This window comes from Limulus polyphemus, unplaced genomic scaffold (genome assembly GCF_000517525.1).
Source record: "Limulus polyphemus unplaced genomic scaffold, Limulus_polyphemus-2.1.2 Scaffold1615, whole genome shotgun sequence".
Lineage (NCBI taxonomy): Eukaryota > Metazoa > Arthropoda > Merostomata > Xiphosura > Limulidae > Limulus > Limulus polyphemus.
In genome coordinates, this window is record NW_013667225.1 from 23,159 (window position 1) to 31,496 (window position 8,338).

Sequence of the window (8,338 nt, forward strand, 5' to 3'; positions counted from 1 at the left end):
AGTAAGGACTTGTGTCGCTAAAGTTTCGTCGGAACGAAGTTACGGAAAATTAAGTAACGACTGGAGGCGTAACAGTATTATAAGCCCTCAGACTTACTGCCGAGCCACCAGGGGCTTTTCGTCATGATTTTCTGATAAGTATCTAAAATATTTTCTCGGTCTTAGCCCAAAAAATAAAATGTAAAAATTTCTATTTTTACCTTTTGACTCTCTCTTAAAGTTCATCACCTCAAACAAATACTGTTCATTTAATAAATAGCTGTAGCTTAGATTCTTTTCACTTCTCATAATCTTCTAAATGTTGTAAATGTGCCTCTTTTATGCTCCAGTAGTTTCATATAAGGCATTACAGTGTTTCCATATTCATAACTATATAAGAAAAATAAAACATATATACACCTCACCAGGGGATGGATACAGGGGTTTGGAATACAAGTTTAACATTATGTAGATATGTTAGGTATAATTCCTTAATATGTTATCATTATTGTTTCAGAGCAAATAATTAGATATACAGTTCGAATTTGTAGTCACAGTATATAAATAATTATAGCTTATGTTAGAGCTCCATAAACTGAGTAAAAGTATCTGGACTTGACTTTTTCTAATTCTTTTTTTTTCTATAGAAAAAAAGAAAGAAAGAAGGAATCTGAACCTCTTCTGTCTATCTTTTCTCATTTCAGTCTTTAAAATGATATTTAAACTGGCCCATTCATTTTTGATGTGAAATGAAAAAAATTTTAGCAACTTCACAGTTTCTAAGATTCAATTTTAAATATTGATATGATTTTTTTATATTTCCAAAAGTTCATTTCATTTGAAGTACATTATTGCCTTATGTATAAACGTGGAAATAACAACAAAAGTCCATATAAAATGTTTTTATATAAAACTCTTAACACATTTACAAAGAACACGAATGGAAAAACCCCTTGAGTACACACACACATTTCAAAAATTTCCTACTTGTATACACATTCATTAGAAACTAATCAATTTGAACCATTTCTTCCTTTTTGTGTTACATGGATCTAAAAATTTCACACTTATTTACAAACAAATATAATAAAAAAAACCTTTGTTCAGAGCAACAATAAAAGACAAAGTTTCATAATGGATTTTATTTTGAAAGCTAAACTTAAAAAAACACACAAAAAAAGCATATAATAACCTCAGAGTGAGACACGGTGTACACCAGTGGTTCTCAAACTTTTCAGGTTTGAGTACCACTTTTTGTTGAAATTTTTTTGAAGTAGAAACCCAGACTTAATATTATAAAAAAACCGACAAAAACCTAACAGCAAAATTAAATGATATTAACACTTATCCATTAATGGGAAGGAAGTGATTGCTTTTTTTCTAATAAAATCAAAAAAGTATGTGGTGCAATTTTTGTCAATTTGAAGGAAAGAAAACATTGTTGAGTCTACGCAGGTGAAGGATGAGTCTGGAAATGAGGAGAGTAGTACGTGGGAAGCTCAGGTTGGGTTTATTAAACATTTTATAATCTTTACATTAATTTTTTTCACATACCACCAGTGGTGCGAATACCACAGTTTGAAAATCCCTGGTGTACACAAAAGCACCTAGAAGTCACGACTCTTCAGATTTTTGTTTTGTTTGAATACAGTTTTATCATAAATTTAGTACAATTCAAGAATGCTGATCATTCAGAATGTTAAAGTCTCATAGTTTAGGTTGTATCGGAATATTTAATCGGACAAATATTAATCATGCTCCTGATTTGATTGACATTTTTGATGAAACAAAGGTACTACAAGACCACAAAGTAACTGTAACTAAACATCTGCATAGTAACATCCATCTGTATGTGTGTGTGTAGAGATACAATCTTCATTCTCATGTTCTTTAAATAGAAAATTTACTTTGCATAGGTCAAATTCGTTATACAAAAAAAAAAAAAAGAAAGTTTAAATACCTAAGGAATTTACGGACATATATTCTAGGTGTTAGTGCTTTATGAGATTGAAGCTTGTTTTTTTTAATTATTCAAACCAAAGTATTTAAAAACAATGTCAGCTAGACACAGTCGGCTCGGTTAATTGCTCAACATATCGTAGAATAAGTTTTATCTTCTTGGAACTAGTTAATTAAATGCTCTGGGGTCCATTAAATAAAATGTTAAGTATGGGTATTTTCACAGCTAATAAAAGGTTTCTTAACACTCTGTGAATCCTTTTACATAACATGTGGAGACAACAGTTCAGTTTCCTCGGTTTGGCACAGTAAAGAGTGTGTGTATATGAAACAAAGCAAAAATGAAAAAGCAAATCAAATTAAGAATATTGATTAATTATCCACCAATATACACAAAATATGAAATAATTATCTACGACTCAATTTACCCAAACTAAATTTTGCACATCACATTGTCTGAAACATTCTATAAAAAAAAAGGCATAATGATTTCACAAAAGCATGATTTTCATAATTATCTGTACCTGCCTACAAATTCACCAGAGATCAGACCACTGTTCAGTATAAACATACCATGATTAATTCACAATGCATTTGCAGTAAATTTAGGAGTTAGCCACTAAGTGTTACGACTTTCATGGACATCTTCATAGACATTAAAGATTCTTATGATGCTAACAAACTTGACCTGTTACAGATAAGAAATCATGAATACTTAACTCTGATGTTAAACTACCTATGTGTGTGTGTGTGTATGTAGTAATATTTAATTTTGTGGGGAAAAAAATTGCAGCCACAAAACAAACATTCTAACACAAGGGCACAAATTATAAGAGGCACCCCTGTTTATCCAGTTTAACCTCAGTTTCGCCAGAAAAAGAAAGAGAGAGAGAGAAAAGGAGTAGGTGTGTGTGTACTCAAGCTCACAACGTCCCACATCTTAAATACCTTTCACTATCTGCAGCCAGAAATGTGAAGGTGGTTACTCTCTTGTTACATTTAAGTAAAAAAAAAATAGAAATAAAAAATTTAGAGTAACATACATCATTGGAGGAGGCGGCAAAGTTGTTTTTGAAGTTGGCATTCCTGCCCCCAGTAAAATGTTTGGACGTAAAAACCAAGATGTTATAGCACTATTATACTAAATGTTCCCATCCTCCTCCCAGTACCTCGAAAACAAGGATACATTACATAATAACCCACTATATGGTTTGTGCCCCAGTAACGGATATTTATTTTGTGGCTGCATTTTTTTCCCCCTCAGAAAATTAAATCTAACTATATTTCTTCTAAGGTTTGAATATGTTTTGTTCACACTATCTTTCCTTTTGGTGTATATCTGTTGCTATTATTTTGTAGCTTATCTAAATAACAAATGTAAATACACATAGGAAACAAATCATGCATGCTTACCAAAACACATCAACATATACACAAACAGAAATGCCGAGAGCCAGCACGAGCCCTCTTTATCTCTCTCTTTTTTGACATTTTCAAGAAGTTATTAAAAAGAAGAACCTAAATTAGGACAGCAATGAGCTCATAAACCAGACAAAATCATAGCAGCAGCCGTTTTTACCTCCCAGTATAAGCGTAAAAACGTTAATAAAGTAATGACAAATATCTATTAAATCTATAAAGTAACAAATATATATTAATTATCACTAAAATTATTATTTCAGTCGTTCTTAATGTATCAAGTGTCTATATGCAAAGAAAAGCCAAAAACTATGGTTTTTATCATTAAATGAAGATATAGCCTAAAGATGTATTACGGCATAACCAGGTTTCATTCGACAGGGCCCCTGGGCAATTGCCCCTCTCGGTGGGCCTGTACCCACACACATATACATATATAGACACAACAAATCATGGATAATTAGCAAAACACAGGTAATAAACACATTAATTTCACACTCACTAAGTTAAAGAGACAGCAGTTTCACAGATATATTAAAAACGTGTAAAGCTAGTTAACTATCACCAAAAGCATAAAAGGAGGGAAAAATAGAAAAACTTGTATATTTTTATTTTTTGAAGTAGATAAACAAATATTAAAAACAAAAATGACAACTAATATCATGCAGTACATTCATAAGTTTCCATAAAGAAATAAAGAGGAGCATGCTATGAAGCCATCTTAAGCTACTACGTTACAGCCAGTGCTGTAAAATCTTAAAATAATATACACAGTTATACAAGTCATGTCTAGTTATATCCAAATTAACTAGGTACATCCTTTACAAGTGATATTTTCATACTACTACTACTGAATCCCCTTTTGAGAAGTGACTCATCTTGATAGCAACAAAAAAATTTCACAATTTACTGAAAATTTGGGTTTTTTGTTTTATACTTGTAATTCTTGCATTGTAATGTTTCATCAAAATCACATTATAGCTCATAAAATATGGTTCTACATTTTCACACAAGGCCTTGTGAAAGAATGTCTTTTAACATTATTTAACAGGTTAGTTTCACTATTATAACAAGAAATTAAAAACATGCTAAATCTCAAAAAATGTTTTCACAAGAAGGAAAATACTCCATGCTTTAGAGACGAACCTTGTAACTCAATCCACAAATAAAATTATTTATATTGAAAGACTACTAAATAACTGATTTGGGATAAAAACAACCTTGTACCTACATAGTTTACGATTTAATAAAATGATGACAAACATATCTATTTATCACAAAAATGTAAACTTTACAATGTTAATAGCACTTCTGTCACATAACGAATATTGGTTGACAAATGATTTATCATTTGTAGACAACAAGAACTAGTTTGTGTTCTAATTCACTTCTCCGCTACCTCTTCACAAACTGAAACTTGTCAATACTGAAATTCTCACAAGTTATTTTTAAGTCTAAAGTTTATCATTTCTGAACAGGAAATCAATAGACTAAACTGACAAGATACAGAAAAAAAAATGGTTAAACATTAATAAAAAAGTACATCTTGATGTCCTAATAAATCTTTTATCTTTCACCATTACAGGCAACCCACAGGAACTTCTACCACATCTTACTTCATGAGCAAAAAATATCAGTTTAAAAATATAAACTACCTGGTTCCCTTTTCTATTCCACATAAAGAATCTTATATTTCTGAGGCAGAAAAAACACATTATCATATGTTCTTACCCTCAATAAATATTCTAGTTAGCTAAGGATAACAACCAAGAAATAAGAGGTTATAAGAATTTATTTATATTCAACTAATCAAGGGCACCAACTTGTGTCAAATTTAAAGAACCATAAAAAAAAACCAATGAAAGATATTTTAATATGTCATTTATCAGGTACTTCAAGTGCTAAAAAACAAAATCCATGTGTGCTTTATGTACATCACTTGTTTTGTACAATATTAAAGCATCCTTAATGTTTTAAGGACTATTATAGGATTTGTAATACACAAAATTTATTTTTTATGAGAACTACCCAAATTTTTAATTTTCTCATACAAATGGTGCTAACCTTTATTTAGAAAAAAGAAAAAGACCCTCTCTCTCACTTGGTAATAATAATAATCCTTACTTCAAGCTTCCAAATATCCACTACTGCCTCCATAAGCTAATAGATGCCTGACCACTTTGACATCTGCTAATATTTAGGACTTTGTACACACTATATAGACAAGTTTTAAAGCAACATCATTAAAACAAATATTTTTAGATGTCCCACTGCATGTGTACATTCCTGCAGAGCATTCAGCACAAAAGTAAGAAACAAAAGGTATATTTGATCCCAAACTTTTAAATAGATATCTATTCCTTCGTCAGGGGTAAAAAAAGATTCATTGCTTACAAAAACTGAATTTGGTATTCAAAACATACGAGATTTGTGAACAATACTATAAGTTTGAAAGCTTAAGATAAAATCTTCTCATTTCTCTTTAATCACAAAGAAAACTAGAACATAAAGACAAGTACGTGCAACACAAACATCGACAAATTTCCAAAACTTTCTGGAGATTATTTCCAACAACACTGGTTACTTAGTAACAGATAATACCGAAATTGTGTTAAATATCTCGAGTAGTCTCATTAGTTGACATTGCTTAAAACCACAACTCTTAGAAAACAAGATTCAACACAAAAAATAAAACAAAACGAAAATTCCTACGACCTGGCATATTAAAATTTAAATTACAAGATTTTACATGTGTGAAACCCTGAAGTGTATGGGTGTTGTATGAACAATTTATACACAATTCCTGTAAAGATAAAATAATTTATTAAAGTCATACCTTTGTTGGTGTTTATATTGTTATTATATAGCAAAAAACTGAAGTTTAAATTACTATAAAAAGGTGTTAGTGCATAAACTGGTCCACTATTATATGCAATTAAATGGTTATAATACTTAATGCTCAGTTTTGCTCAATCCACAGAGTCCATGATTTTAGATCTCAAAGTCCTTATACGTAATAATTTAGAACCACACAAATGAAACTTTAATATAGATGAATCTATCTGCCTCGGTATAAAAAAAAAGTATTTGATCAGAGACATTTTTCAACTTCACGGTAAATTAATGAATAACAGTGTTACATTTTAAAATAATTTTATGCAAATATTGTAATAAAATTTTATTATTTCTAATCCAATCTTGACACACAGATGTTGATTATCAAGAGAAGATTGAACTAGACACAGATGTTATCTATATATGCTACAATTACTCACAGTAGACTAAGGATCATTCATGCTTAATATTAGTTCAAGTATCTTATGCAAATACAAAACTAAAGAAACAAACGTTTCGTTTGTAACAAAATCAAAACATATTAAACAAAAAAACCCACAAAAAGAATTTTAAATGCAATATTTTAAAAGAAATATAACTGTTGCTGTATATCTGAGAAGGTAATAAGAATTATTGAAATTCTGTCAGAAAAGATATTTTATCAAATTAATACCACACTTCATAACTCACTGTGTACTAAGGTCATGTTGTGGCCTATAGCTAAGAGTCTTACATTAATCAATATGTTCAAAATGCATCAGAAACTAGAAGTGCTATGTTTTTATTGCTTTGAAATGTATAAATCAAGCCTGAATGATATTAAAAAAGCTGTCTTTTATAAGTTAACTGCTATTTTTCGGACTGAAATATATATACACACGAATAAAACATAATCCACCCAAATATAATATCTATAATGATAGATATTGTTACATGTTTAAAACTAAATATATATTACCAGAAAACATGTTCTGCAAACTCTGATAATGATATACCATACAAGTCTGTTAATATGGAAACAGAAAAACTTTGAGGTATATTACTTCATCGTAGTACTGGAGTTGGAATACTGTTCAACAGAACATGCTTTCTGAATCAATTGCACATAACTGAAATGTTAATTACTCTTGTTTACACTCCCCCTACAGTCTGTTTCCATAACATAAATAACTTACAGTGTACATACAAGCCTTTAAAGGTAGGTGAATACTTCCCATTTAATAATTTATTTTTCTCAGCATAAGCAACAATGCAGTTAACATACACATATCGAAAGCTCTTTAAACCAGCTATATTTCACTCATGCGTTGAATGTGGACTATACGAAATAATATATAAAAACTGTCTTAATACTAAAAATCTTGGTTAAGTATACTGTAAAATTACTGTGATTATCTACACACACACACACATCTTTCAAACATTTTTACAATGGCAAGGAGATAACAATTACTGCTAGAGGCAATTCTGCTTTTCTAATTAGTCAGGAGGCACTTTTCAAATAGATACCATTAGTCAGGAACTAAAAACCTACGACTGAAATAAACACTATAATCACACTCTCCAAAAGGAGAAATAAATTTTGATAATATAATTATGCCTGTATTAAATGAATTAACCAAAAATAATAAATAAGATAAAGTCTAAAATATAAAAATGTTTAAAATCACCATAGAACAAAAAAGTAAATAGTTCAACCAATTGACCTTTACTGGGTTGTTTCTCTGAAAAATTGACTTTTTTTTTTTCTAGGAGATTTTGAACATTTTTTTGTATTTCCTATCTTTGAAGTTGTTTTACAAAGATGTATATGTAATACAGAATTCAACTGAATATAAAAAACTTTAATTAACTCATGTTTATTTGGAAGCTTCAAACAACTGAACTGTGCATCATAACACACAAATCAGTACTGAAATATTAGCGTACCTAGAAAAAAAAAGTTTTATTACGTACGAAGATTAAAAAGTCCGTTTGCCCAGGAATATTACACATGTTGCGTTGGAGGCTTTATTACAGTTCCTTTAAGGTTTTAGTTAGTATAGGCTAGGATTAAAAAATATGACCTGGACCAAGTGTATAGTTCAATGTATAATGTAACTAAGATCAGACTTATAATAATAAAATTTACTAGTAATTACAACCA